The sequence below is a fragment of the Oryzias latipes genome, chromosome 3, assembly GCF_053564925.1.
Source record: "Oryzias latipes strain Hd-rR chromosome 3, Olatipes_Hd-rR_3.1".
In the NCBI taxonomy this organism is placed as follows: Eukaryota; Metazoa; Chordata; class Actinopteri; order Beloniformes; family Adrianichthyidae; genus Oryzias; species Oryzias latipes.
The window spans coordinates 27779542-27793753 of NC_136239.1; the positions used below are offsets into that span (position 1 = coordinate 27779542).

Consider the following 14212-nt stretch of genomic DNA (forward strand, 5'->3'; position numbering starts at 1 on the left):
GGCACAACAGCTAGAACTGGATCCACACCAAAAAAACGTGATGGTGTTTATGGTGGTTAATGAGTTTTAAAGAGAAACCATGTTTAAATGCCTGAGCTAGCTAAAAAAAGAAAAAAAAGAAGGAAAAAAACTGTAACAGCAATTACATTTAAAAAAATAATATAATAATACATAAGCTAAAAATATTACGACAGTAAAGATCAACTTTATTTTAGTCATTGCATAATGAGAGTTTTTTATTTATTTATTTCCATGTCAGCAGTAAATCTGGTTTAAATATGTTTGCTTTCAAAAAATTTTCACTGTCGTACTTACAAATAAAAATCTGTTGACATGTGTCTGTTGGATTTTGTAGGTTTCACATTCAAGGTCACATTCAAGTATAATTTCATGTTTTTGTTTATAACCCCTTAGAAGTATTGGAATTTTGACATTGCTCCTCTCCATGATGTCTACCGTAAACAAAACATTACCATTTAAAAAAAATACATAAATACATTTACTTTTGGTTTTGTTACAGTTCATGAAAAGAAAAAGTGTACAGAGAATTCATCCCTCACAATAAAAAAGTTTTTGCAAAGAAATAAAGACAAAAAAAACAAAAAAATTCAAGGAAATCAATTATCAGAATGCAATTTAAAAGAGAAACTGCATATCCATTTATTGTCAACTACGTAATCCTCGTTTTTTTGCAAATCTGCATTAACGCAACATTGTTTATTTTAGAAGAGAAAAACAGTTAATTCAGAGAAAAAAACTAGGACAAATAGACAACAGATTTACTTCTTGAGGATAAAACTGAGAAGATTTTTACTTTAAACTCCGTTGAAAAAATCTGAGCTGAGATCATTTTATGAAAGAAAACCTTCATATGAGCTGTTCCAAAACGCCTGACTCGTTTTTTTACACAACTAAAAAATTATTATTAAATTATTAAAAAATATTTTTCTCAAAATTTCCCAAATGCAGATTTTTCTTCAAGTCTAATTGTCTTCACTTATGCCTCTACATTCTTAGCCTACTGTGCAGTTTAGTTTTAAAATGCTGATTTGTCCTGAGGAAACAAATGCCTTCACTTTCAAGTGTCCATTTACTTAAATATAATTTGAGATTTCCATTAACAAATTTAATATAACAAACGAAAAGTGAGAATATTATATGAATGTCTGAATAAACTGAATGGAATTAGTAAACTTTAATTGAAATTTTGAATAAATCAAAGGAAATCTTAGAACAAGGATTAAAAGTACAAACTTATCAATTGTTTGTTAAATGAAACCTGAGAATATTCACATGAAGTATAAAAAATCAAATGCAATTTGACATTTTTAAATAACATTAAACACTCAGACACAAGAAATGTAGTTTCTAAAAATACGGAATAAATATTAGAATATTGATTTAAATAATAAACATTTTTAATGTAAGATTTTTAATTTAAAGTTTAATAACATTGATTCGTAGGTGGGTGGTATTGGTTTGTCCAGGAGTGCTGGTCTGTTGCTCGTTTCTCCACCTGACTGCCACTGCAGTTTTGCTGTCTTTTGTGTGACTTGTGCTGGGAGGTAGAAGGGGCAGATTCCTACCTAATCTACTTTCAGCTGCATCAGTGCAGCATTTTGGGACTTGTGCCTGCCCACCCTTGCATGTTATGCAGGAGCTGGGTGGAGAGTTGGATGTTCCTGGTTTGGTCTACCTCTAAGAGCCATACTTACAATGCACGGCGTGTGTGAATCTGAGAGAGTTTGTGTTAAAATCAAGCTTTTAGTCTCTATCAATTTCCTTCTGACTATTTAAAAACTTGTGTTAATAAGTTTAAGTTTAAACAACCACACACTTCATAGAAAATAGAATACACATGCACAATAACCCTTAACAAATCTTTGTTGAATGTGCACAGCAGGAAACAAAATGCCCCTGAGTTCAGGTAAAACAAAATGTAAAAACTCCTGTGGTTTAAGATGTTAATGTCCACCATTGGGTAGCACCTCTGCATAGTTCTTCTTCAACTGGGAGATCCTGACAACTTTAATATCTGCTGGTATATCAGTATAATCAGACCACAGATATTCTGGAGACAAAACTTTGGTTGGTTTGTTGTATAGAAGGTACAGTGATCCCTCGCTATAACGCGGTTTACTTTTCATGGTTTCACTACTTCACGGATTTGCATCGTGCATTGTGTTCTGCATTCTGATTGGCTAAAAAGTCACTCCGCTTCTTTTCTACCTGTGCATCAATAACGTTGCAGTTTAATATGTAGACGTACGTAAAACAGCTTGCCAAATTAACATTATATACGTTCAAATTCTCTTGCAATTTCGAGTTTCTCCAAAACCCATAGAAAAAAGAGCGACAACAACTGCCAATATGTTCTTCTCCCGAACAAACACACCTGCACCGCGGGCTTCAAAAGAAGAAAACACTGCAGAGCGGAGTCAGGATGCAGCGGCTCAGTCTGAAGAGCAGTGAAATACACCTAAGTCACTATTTGTCCCACTGTACTTTGCATTTTTCTAATAATCATTTTAGATTTTCTCCCGTTTAATCAATTATTCGGGTCGCGGTGGGCGGGGCTAATCTCCGCAATTTGAAGCCTTTTGTTCACGTTGATGATTCAAATTATTATTTGACAGTACAGAAGTTATTTGTTGAAAAAAACGTTTCTAAAGTACTTTGAGTTGTGAAACAAATGCTTGAGCCTGTAAAATGGTTTGTTCTTTCTTTTCAATGTATAATAGAGTATTTAATTGTATAATAATTGTAAGAAAAAATCAAAGTTTCTTTTTTTTTTTTTTTTTTCTTTTTTAACTTGTCCTGTCCAACAGCTAGGCAAGCAGATGAGAGCTGAGGGCCTCTTGTGTTGGACATATTTTATTATAACAAGAGGGGTTATTCATCTTCAGACAAACCAAAGGTATGTCTGAATAAACCCCTTTTGTAATTGAGGCCAAACTTTATTAATTTCAATCATGTTTGAAAATCTTTGGTGTTGGACCGGACGGAAAAGGAAAGAGGGGAAGAAGAGAGAGGGACGTTAGAGAGAGGGGGGGGGGGGTAGGAGGGTGATAATAGGAGGGGAAGGGGGGTAAGACCATGAAGCAGCAGAGAGCAGACAGGTTTACTGGTTGTTTATCGTTACGGTACGGTTCAAATGTAGTACAAAAAGGGCGGGGCCTGTTCACACACACTCAAATATTATCAACACACCTGCTAGCCGCAAAAATGTCCACATGTCAACATGCACACAAAACAGATAGTGTTCACGAACGCATACCTATGCCTTTAAACCAACTAGTGTGAAATCTTTCATTCATTCAATCATGCAAACTATTAGTGCAAAGGTGGGCTAACACCTGTGCTCAGGTGAGTGTATATGTTCTTCTAAAATGGATGGTGGAATGTGAAAAGAAGGAGGAGGAGCGCCCAGCCACCCCCACACCCATACCCCCGCCGCAGCAGCAGCGGCAGCCGGAATTCCCCCAACGCCACACGGGAACAGGCAGGGAACAACCGCCCCCCGGGCGACCAAGACCGCCACCCAGGCCCAGGGCCAGCAGGACCGCCGCGAGGCCCCCAGAGCCAGAGAGCAGGGAGGCGCAGAGGGAAAGAGAGCGCCGCCCCAGCCCAGCCAGGAAAGCAGCCCCCCGCCGCGCCGGAATAGCCCAACGCAGGGCCCCACCGGAGAGGGACGCCCACAGCCCCAGACGAGCACCCCACCACCACCCAGGAGTTCCGGGCATCCCCCCGCCCCGACCCCAGGTACGAGCCAGGACCCCCCAAGGGAGACCCGCTCCGCACTCCAGGCAGCCACCCACCCGGCCCACGGTTGGTCCAGGTAGGAGCAAGGCAGGGGCCCGCCGCCCCCGCCCAGGAGGGGGGAACCCTGGGGAAAAAAGGGCGGCCCACAAGGGATGTTATAAATATGGCCCGACCAGGCTCGGCCATGTTGGAAGTTTGGCGGGGCCCAGCGCCCAGGGGCAAGGACCAGGACCCACCCCCCAGGGACACGAACACCCCCGGCTCAGGTGTAATATGAACCCCCCCACCGTGCGGAGAGAGCACCGCCGGGCCCAGGGAGCCGGCACCCAAGGGACACGGCCGCCATCGCCAAGGGGCCCGCACCCCCCACCAGGGAAGGGGTAGGGGACAGATGGACCCAGGTCCCACCTTCCTTGTAAAATGTGTGTGCGTGTATGGGTGTTTGAGAGGGTGTTTGTGTGCATGTGTGTGTGTTTATGTTTGAATGTATATATTGAAGGGGGAGGGGTGTGTGTACTAAGGGGGGTGCAGTTAAAATTGGCTAGTAGGGCACTAAGGGGACATCTCCTGATTACTCACAGTGATGTCCCCTCACCCTCCACACCAAGGGGCCCTAAATGTCTAAGGTGCGGTTAAAATTGGCGGGTAGGGTGCCAGGAGGACATCTGCTGCTTGCTTGCAGTGATGTCCAAGCACCCCCCCTACCAAGGACCCTACATGTCTAAGGTGCAAATAAAACCGAAAGAGGGGGGGCCCACTCCATACGGCAACCATAGGAGGGGGGCCACTCCCAAGTAGCCCCCCCCCCAAGGCGCATCGCAGGCTAGACCCCCCACCCCCTCACCCTAATATGAGGTTTTATAAGGAAGGGGGTAAGTTGGGGACAGCTGGTAGACTGTCCCCCGGTGGTCAAACAGCCGTCCCCCAGCCCACCCCCAGCAAAGGGGCCAGGGCCACCCAGCCCAGGGGCCCACCCCCGGAGGCGCCGACACCCCAGGCCCGGCACCACCCACCCCACACAGAGAGAGAGGAGCCAGAAAGCGTCGCCCCCCCCGGAGCAAGCCCAGGCCCCCACCCCCAGACGCCGGCCCTAGAAGAGCTCTGGTCAGGCCTCGACGGGACCGAGGAGGCCAACCGGCCGAGGCAACCACTGATTGCCTCAGCGGAGACCCCGACCCGCTAGCCCCCCCGACCCGTACTAATAATGGGCCCCCCCTCCCCCCCAGAACGCCCCCCCACAGGACAGGGCCGACAAGCCCCCCACCCCACCCCACCCCAGACCCCGCAGCCGAAGCGGGTGACACCCAGAGCGACCGGGGGCCCCGAGAGGGTTGTCCCGACCCCCACCCCAAACCACGGCAGAAGGGCAAGGAGCAGCGACGACCAAGCCCTCCACCCCCTAAGTCATGGAGTCAACCACAGGAGACCAGAGAGACTGAATTCTTTCAAAGTTACTTGAGCTTTGGGCTGACATTTTTTCCAAGCTGATATGATCAAACAGCAGATTTCTGTGTTGACTTATGTTTATATTTTTCTTGTTTTTCCAATTTATTAAAATAGTTTTTTTGGCAATACAAAGAGTTATGAAAATGATAGATGCTAATCCTTCTTCTATATCGATGGCACTCATGTCACCAAGCACACAAAGTGACGGTGAGGCAGTGATTGAAACCTTAAGCCAGACTGATAAATCGGCACATACCTGCTGCCAGAGAGCCTGGACAGGAGTGCAGAACCACAGTGCGTGCATGTAGCTGTCGGGTAGATTATTATCACAGTGCTCGCAAATGTCTGAGTTACTGAGACCCATCTTGAACATCCTCTGTCCAGTGTAGTAAATTCTGTGAAGAGTTTTGAGATGGATTAGCTGCAGATTTGGACTTTTTGTCAGTTTAAAGGTGTTTAGACAGAGTTCTGACCAGAAGCTTTCATCTGTGCTGATGCTCAAATCTGCATCCCATTTTTTTGTTGGAAGGGCAATATTGTTATCTAAATTACATAAAAGTTTGTATATTTTGGAGAGAGTTCTATTCATTGAAAAATTAATCAGAGTGGTAACTACATCTGGTAGCTTTAAATCGTCGTCTTTAATTTTATACTTTTTAGTAATACTTGATTTAAGTTGCTGATATTCCAATAAGTTATTTATTCCATGTTTGTCTTGAAGTTCCTGGGGGGGAAAAATCAAAGTTTCTACTTCACGGATTTTGCCTATCACGGGTTCTTTTTGGAACGTAACCCCCGCGGAAAACAAGGGTTTACTGTACCTGTGAAACAGAAAGAGGAGGATACTGTAATATTATGTCTGGTTTCTATGTGCAGTGGGGTTATTGATAGTAGAAAAAAAAATCTCTACCAAATCACCTGTGCAAACAGTGAAAAGCTGATTTGCTGTGATGACCCCTGAAGGGATATGCCAAAAAGGTGAACAACAATTTCGATCAGGAATGCTGTGATGGCAGCATACCCTGCCACACCCACAAACAACATGGCGGTAACCTCCCTTCAGCATTGCACACTTTCTTTTTAATTTTATTATTTCAGATTCTTTATTCTTAAATAAATGCACACATTTGAGTTAAAATATACATTTATTTATTTTCAATAATTTCTAGCACATGGACACTTGTTTAGTTTACTTATTTTGGTTTGTTTAATTAATGTCACCTGTTTTTGAGTTGCCAGTGCTGAGGGGGCTACTGGTCGCTACGGGTGTGGCTGAGGTTCTGTTCCTGGAGCTGTGCTGTGAGGACTGGCAAAGGAGGAGCTCAAGTCTTCACAGCCTTTAAATACTCCAGCCAGGCAATTAGGAAGGCCCCATCTACTGAAGCCTCCAGGGGAGAAACCAATGGACTTATTTAATGTTTATTTGCTTTGCTTCTGTTGTTCATTATTCATTTTGTTCCACTTTTGATGAATTTTCTCTTCCACTAAGAGGCCAAGTTTTGTGTATAGTCTTGTCTTTATAGTCTTTGTTAAATGTCTTTTGTAGTCATGTTAGTTCCCCCCCATGTTTCTCAAGTGGTCTGATCAGCCACTATATATGTTCCCCTGTTGTGTCTTTGGTTAGGTCAGTTTGTTTCTGTTACTTGGTCTGTTTAGTTGGTTAAGTTAAAGTTATTGCCTGAGTTAATTATGTTTCTGTTGACCTCTTTTACGGGCCCAGTTTGTTCATCTTTTTACATTTTTTGAGAAAATTAAAATTTTCATTTTTGAGAAACTTCTGTTGTCCTCTTTGGCCGCTCGATCCCTCACAAATGCCAATTACTCTAGATCATGTGGGATAATGTCGGAAGGTTTACCTTTTTCCCAAATTTGGTGCATGCTTTGTTTGTTTTTTTTGTTTTGTTTTTCTGTGTGCGGTGATGTTTTGGTTTGCTGTGATTTGTGCAATTTATTACTTAATAGAAGGACTATGACAGGGAAAGAGGACTAATTGGGAAACCCCTCCCCAACCGCATACGATTGGCTGTGGGCGTCATGCCCTCTCTTAAAAGCCAGAGTGCGGGCGAGAGCCAAAGACGGCAAAGCTCCGACAAAGAGCCTGAGAGAAGGAATAGACCTTTTCACACTTCCGCATTTTTCGACCAGAAATACGTCACTGACGTGTAAAACAACTTCCTGTTAGTATAGCGGCAGATATGAAGAAGGGCAGAGTCGAAGAGTTGCAGTTTCTGTTGTGTTCCAGGCTGTTCGTTTTCCAACCAAAAACAGCCCGGCATTTCATTGTTTTATTTTCCTGTGGATCCAAACCTGAAACCCGAATGGATACAGGCGATCTGAAGAGAGGAAGGGCATTGTTTTAATGTAAACACAGGTAGCACCGTCTCGTCTGCTGCCGGCATTTCGCTCCGGATTGTGGTGCGGCTGCGTCGTTCGTCGCCTGAACAGTGGTGTTGTCCCGAGCCTTTTCCCTTGGAACAACTTTACTGCTCCTTGAGAAGGGAGTCAGTATATGACAGAACCTCAGACGTCAGGCTATGCAGCTATGCTGTGAAGATAGCAACATGGTGGTTAAGCTAAGGCAGTAAAGATGGATCACCACTACGTGACACACCCACCTGCAGGTAAGGTTGTTCATAATGTGTTTAGTTAACATTAGTCAACTATGTGTACCGTTATTGGATAAATGCATTTCTACCTGAACAAATTAATATTTATAATAAAAGCTGTTCATGCTCTCACCTATTTGCATTACATGTATTTAATTAATTTTGAGTATTTTGTCATTTATATTTTCCTTAACAAAAATAAATGAAATGTAATTTGTAATTAAATACTTAACATACTTTTCGAAACATGATTACTGTGTCATGTTGAAAGGTAGCAAAAACATGTTAAGACTGGTTTTTAATTTCTTTATCTTTACAGGTGCTCTGGATGAGGCTTTGGATTACATCCGTGACTTGGAAGCCAAGTTCCTTTGCTGGAGCCAGGAGACGATGTCATGGCGGACAAAGAGTTCCTCGTTCAAGATCTCCTAACTGACATTGGATCTAAGATCATCATTCCACCTTTTAAGCTTTCAGCTCCATCAGCAAGGAGGAAACGGAACAAACCCAAGCCATTGCCCGCCTCAGAATTATAGTGGAAAGAGTGATTGGTAGGATAAAGTCCTTTCACATCTTGGACTCTCCCGTGCTGCTCACACTGATGGGAAGTGTGAATCAGATCTGGCTAAACTACCGTGTTTTGGCAAATAATCATGGACTTTTTTGTTTTGAAGAGTGAATTAATGTTTGGTATGTAAATAATGAATAATGTGCAAATAGTATGGAAAAGAAATTAGTGTTTCCACATATTCTTAAAATCTAATTAAATATAATTGTTATATTCGTAATATTTTTCTGTTGAAATGTGACTTTGACTTACCAAAAAAAAATTAGATGAACAAATAAAACAATTCTGGTCAAAATTGTGCCTCATTTAATTTTTTGGTATGCGTAACAACTGATTAATAACAACACAAATAACATCAAAGATTTACAATAAAAAAATAACATTACCGATCATCAACAGTAAGACAGAAGGCTGAACTGATTGTTAAAGACAAGATAAGTGTAATTTAAGGTATGCATTCATGCATTTGCCATAATAATATATATCCAAGTTCTCTTTCATTCCAACTCAGAAACCCCAAACACAGCCATGAGAGGTTGGGGCTGCACCTGGCATAATCTGCTTCCAGATGCCATCATATATGGATCTGGCTGTGGTCCTACACAAGAGAAACACAAGATTTTTGGTCACACACAAAAGTTAGACATAAGTGCATAACTACATTTAAATTTAATTCATTATATCTGCTGTAACCATAATTTGGTTAGTCATAACATTAAAAGAAAAACTTAAATTGCTCTCACAAACCAACAAAAAGTTAAATTAATCACCTGTAAATGCCTTGTACAGTGTGGACCTCAGACCATCCCTGCCAAATGTTTTGGGCTTTTGCACCACCAGCTCACTAACCGGTTCAGGATGGATTCCTTTCATTCATTCATCTTCTTAACCGTTTATTCCCTTTCGGGGTCACGGGGTTGCCGGAGCCTATCCCGGCCACTTGGGCGTAGGCAAGGGATACCCTGGACTGGTCGCCAGTCTGTCGCAGGGTAGAATATCCTCAATCACACATCCATTCACTCCCGCACTCACACCTATGGACAATTTAGAGTTGCCAATCAACCTATGTAGCATGTTTTTGGATGGTGGGAAGATGCCGGAGACCCCGGAGAAAACCCACGCATGCACAGGGAGAACATGCAAACTCCACACAGAAAGGTCCCCCATTGATGTTGTATTTTTCATGTCCCCCAGCCGGGACTTGAACCAGGGGGCTTCTTGCTGTGAGGCAAGAGCGCTAACCACTGCGCCACCGTGCAGCCCAGGATGGATTCCCTTATAAATAAAAGGCAAAAAGCAATTAGTCTGTAGTCACTGCTGGGGGTGTTTTTATAATAATTTACAGTTGTTATGGATACACATCCGTTCTTAAATCATGACAATTTTATCACTAACCCATCTGTGTTCTTGGTCTGTGCCATCTTTGCAAGCCACTTGTGCTGGCCAGGGGGGGTGGAGCAGCCTGCAGACCCAGCTGTGAATAATGTGGGGTCTGGAACAGGATGGCAACTATGTGATTGCAAAATCCTTTACCAGCCGCACAACTGCAGGAGAAAGCTTTCAGGTTGGCACTTTCTGCATCCAGTGATATCTAGACACAATAAATTAATAGGTTACAATTAAGACATATTTATGTTGCTACATCAATGTAACATGAAACTATAACTTTCAGTAGGGTGACCAGATTTGAGTTTGTAAAAAAAGAGGAGTGGAGTTTGTGAGATATTTCATCGAGAGTAATTGGTGTGCAGAGCTGCGTACATAAAGCAAATATGATTGCATTTCATCTATGTTCAATGTTATTTTATTATATAGGTATAAAAAAAGAGGACATGTCCAGGAAAGAGGACACCTGGTCACCCTACTTTCAGAAAAATAATACTAATAGTAAGTGAAGAAAGTGCCGCAACCGCAGCAAAAAGAATGAACACGCAAACGGGCAACTTAACATTTCTTATAGTACAACTTCACCAAATTTTTGGTCGTTATGTTAATCTCATGCCTTTTCACTTAAACATACACACAACATATTCACTGCGATGTGTTATACCTTATATTACAAATTAATAACACCAGGATTTACCGTTGACGTAACGTAAACAAAGAGTTACCGGTGATGCGGCTATGGCTAAAGCTAGCTGAAGCTTACCTTGGTAATGGTGGATAAACTCTTCGTGGACGAATTTATATCCCTTGTCCAATTTGTTTCCTTTAGTGGACGAATGCATCTTCACACTCTTCACCACATCGGCGCTGATGAACCTCGGAACACAACTCAGGCTCTTCGAAAACACTCGAGGCTCTGCCATTCCTCGGCCAGCGAAGCACAAACCGGAACTAGGTTTACACTCTAATGACGTGTTTCCGGTTTTTGCGAAAAAAGGTCTATTGCACGGAGACCCACAAGAGCTACACGAAGGCGCGCTCACAGGAGGAATTCAAACACCCGTGGCAAGTGAGGACTTCGCCGGGATCGGGAGAGAAGAAGACGAGGCCTGGACGTGACGCGCTGTGTGGGAGGAACTCCTCAACACGAGTTCTCAGCTAAGTAAAGGAACGTGGGCACTTTTAACTCTGGAGAGAGAGTGTGTCCAGACATTGTTGTATTGCTGAGTAAGGACGTCTCTTTACATTCGCAGTGAGCGTCGCAGGGGCAAAGGCTGCAAGAGGAGCTGCACTGAACCTGTCTAACTGATCTCTGCTCCCACCAGATCCTTCCCTCTTAAGACTTATTTGGGATAGAAAGAAACATTTTTTTTTATTTATTTGGACTGCTGATCCAGCCTTACCTTTTTTTTAAACTGTTTTAACCTGGTGGTTTTTATAACTTTGTGGACTGTCGACCCAGTTGTATTTTATTCTGATCGATTCTTTTATTTTTTTAGACTTGGTCTGTTGTCCCAGCTGTATTTTTTTTTAAATTTTTTTAGCCATTTTACTTTGGTTGATTTTTAAAATTTTTTTAAAGATCCAGACTGGACAACTGTATAATACAAAATGTTTATACTATATAGAATTTTTTAAATCATACTTTTTGCCTGGCACTTTCATTTCTGAACCTTTGGTATCTCTGCGAACCTGACAATAACTCTGCTCAGGTCTTGGACCAACTTGCAACATCCCACTAACCCTCGGTAAAGAACTGTTAATGGATTCAAATTCATGATTGTAATTATTGCCTCATGTAACTTTCAATTACTTTCAATTCCTTAAAGGTTTTTTTCTTTATCTGCTATATATAGAAAAATAATAAAAACGTTTTTTGTTTCAAAAACAAAAAAACGTTTTCAAAATTTGAATAAAAACATAATCCCTGGCCATCATAAAATGAATACAGACTTACAAAATAAACAAAATATCATATAAAGTCAAACTTTTAAACTGAAAGATGAAATGATTCAAAACACATACCTGCAATTTGACCATTTAACTCAACTAATTTCAATTATTTTAATTTTCTGATTACATTGGTAGAATGAAAAGTGCACTCTATTAACATATTATAAAATAGCAAAAATACTAATTGGATTGACCCTAGAGCACCATCATGATTTTCAGATGAGCAAAAGTATTTACGGTAGATTAATTTCAATATGTTGTGTGTCAAGGAGTCTGTGCCTTCACCAGGGAAGTCTCACACATCACAGGAATGGTTCTTTTTTTTTTAGGAATTTTGTGTTCTCAAATCCCGATTTTTTCAGTAATTTTTTGAGCATGTTTTTTGGAATTTCCTATTTTTTTCTTTTTTATTTTGTCACACATACCACAGTTGAAAAAGACAATTACTGTAATTTATCATTTGTTGTCATGTTTTTATCAATTTTTTATGACAAGTACCTTTTGTTGGTTATATTATATTAGATAAAAATGACCCAGAAAGTGATAGTGTAATTTTTTATAGCAAAAGTGTTTTAGGGTTAAAAAAAGGAATTTACTGTGCCTAGGGAATCCAGTGTTTTCTGTTTTTGTTTTTTTTTCCAGGCTAAGCCTCTGTGTTGGTGTTTGGTTAAAAGTCACGTTCCATGCTTGCCATGCCTCAGTAGTAAATCATTTTGCAACAATAGTGCGTGCAAATAACTCTGCTGTTGTTTGAGAGAGCTATCCGGCACAAGTGAAAGTAAACTTTCCCTTTGATTTTTTTGTTGCTTCTTTGAACCATGCAACCCTTAGGCTGCATGCTTCTACAGAGATCATGCAGAACAACATTTTTTTAAACCAAGACAAAAAGTTGTCAAGATTGCATACATTTTGAACCTATTGCAATATTTTTATTGTAAAGTTGACAGGTGTAATACTTAAAAAAAATATTTTTTTGAACAGATATACTCGTTTTCTGAAATTTTTCCTGAAAACGGGTGAAAAGCACTTTCTTACTGACTTCAGAGTTACATACTACATCTTTACAGACAATGAAAAGGAGGTTCCTGCAGTAAGTGTCTCTTCACTAACTTTTAGTAAAACCATTGAATACTAGATATTTTTATATTATAATGAAAAAGCAACCAGTTTTAAAAAAGACAAATTGAGTTTTTAATAAAAATTTAATAACGTATATTCAACATGACTTTATGAATGCAGTAGAATTCATATTATATGGTTAAAAACTATAGTAAAATAATATCAAATACAAACTAACTGATAAATGATGCTTTATTTTAGATGGACACGCCTGTCATTTATTTTGCTTCCCAAATATGTACCCAAACTATATTACGGGTTTTCTGGATGGATAATATAAAAAAATCTTACTTGTTTTTCCTATCCAAGAGAACAAAACTAAGCAACTAAGAACAAAACAAAGAGAAGTAGTTTTGTTGGGTTTCAGTTACTTTTTTTTAATAGAATAAACAAATATTCAGCACATCCATTCATGTCAACTCCGATTTCTGAACCAAAAGTTTACTGTAAAGACAGTGAGAAAGAAAAGTTCACCTGTCACTAGTTCAGCTGAATGGTCAGAGTCTTACCCACATCACCTTGGTAACTGGCCAAATTGGTTTTCAAAGGAGTCTTTTGAAATGTAAATATTGTTGAAGTTGCCCTACAATGGACTGGTGAACTGTCCAAAGTGTACCGGTGGTACCTGGATGCCATTCAGTAGCTGGGTGGGATCACTGTTACCCCGGGATGGGACTAAAGTGGGTCTGGAATACGTTTTTATTCACTTGTATGGAAGGACACATGTGGAATGCGGTGTGTGAGCAGGTTATTTTGAGTCTTGATCAGAGGAAATAAGTGCTAAAGAAGAGGTTATCTGTGACAAACCAAATCTTCAATCTTATTATATTTATTTTTTTCAGAAAACAAGTTAGAATTGCAAAGGTCTTCCTGGTTTTCTTAAGCAAGAGAGAGTCTACTTTGGATGGCCCACTTCAATTACCATGAAAAGTTAGTTTTGATTTTGAGGCAAAACAGTTACAATTTTATTCAGCAACAGGCAACATCATAAATGTGCATTTAATTTCTTTAGGTTAAATAACATGGAGGTTTCCCTCACTGGCTGAGTTTCATTTAGGTTTATTTTCCAGAAAGCAGCAAGGTCTCAGAGAAATGGTTAGTACCGTTTACAGGAGCATTGGATTAACATGATTTTCATTCATACAAAAAACACGAATTTCATTATTTTTTTACTTCATGTATTTCTTTTTTAAAGAATTATGGTTCATTAAAATGTTTGTCTAAGGGTTGTATCCTTGAAAAATCTTATTATTCAAGCAACTTTTTTGTCTTCAGAAGGAGTTTAGTTTTTTATTTGAATTCAAATTAGTCAAAGTTGTAAATATTGTCTTTTTCCCTTTTCTTTTTTAAAATCTTGCTTCAAGGTTGCCCT

The 14212-nt window shown here is 40.4% G+C and overlaps 1 long non-coding RNA gene across 1 annotated transcript; it reads right to left on the reverse strand.

Annotated features, from left to right (window-relative positions):
* Nucleotides 1–8665: 8665 nt before the first annotated feature.
* On the reverse strand, nucleotides 8666–11383 carry LOC144991204 (uncharacterized). Its single transcript, XR_013655164.1, has 2 exons — nucleotides 10532–11383; nucleotides 8666–9973 (listed from the first exon to the last, which is right to left on the reverse strand). It is a non-coding gene; the product is annotated as an uncharacterized LOC144991204 (long non-coding RNA).
* Between the last annotated feature and the right edge of the window lie 2829 nt (nucleotides 11384–14212).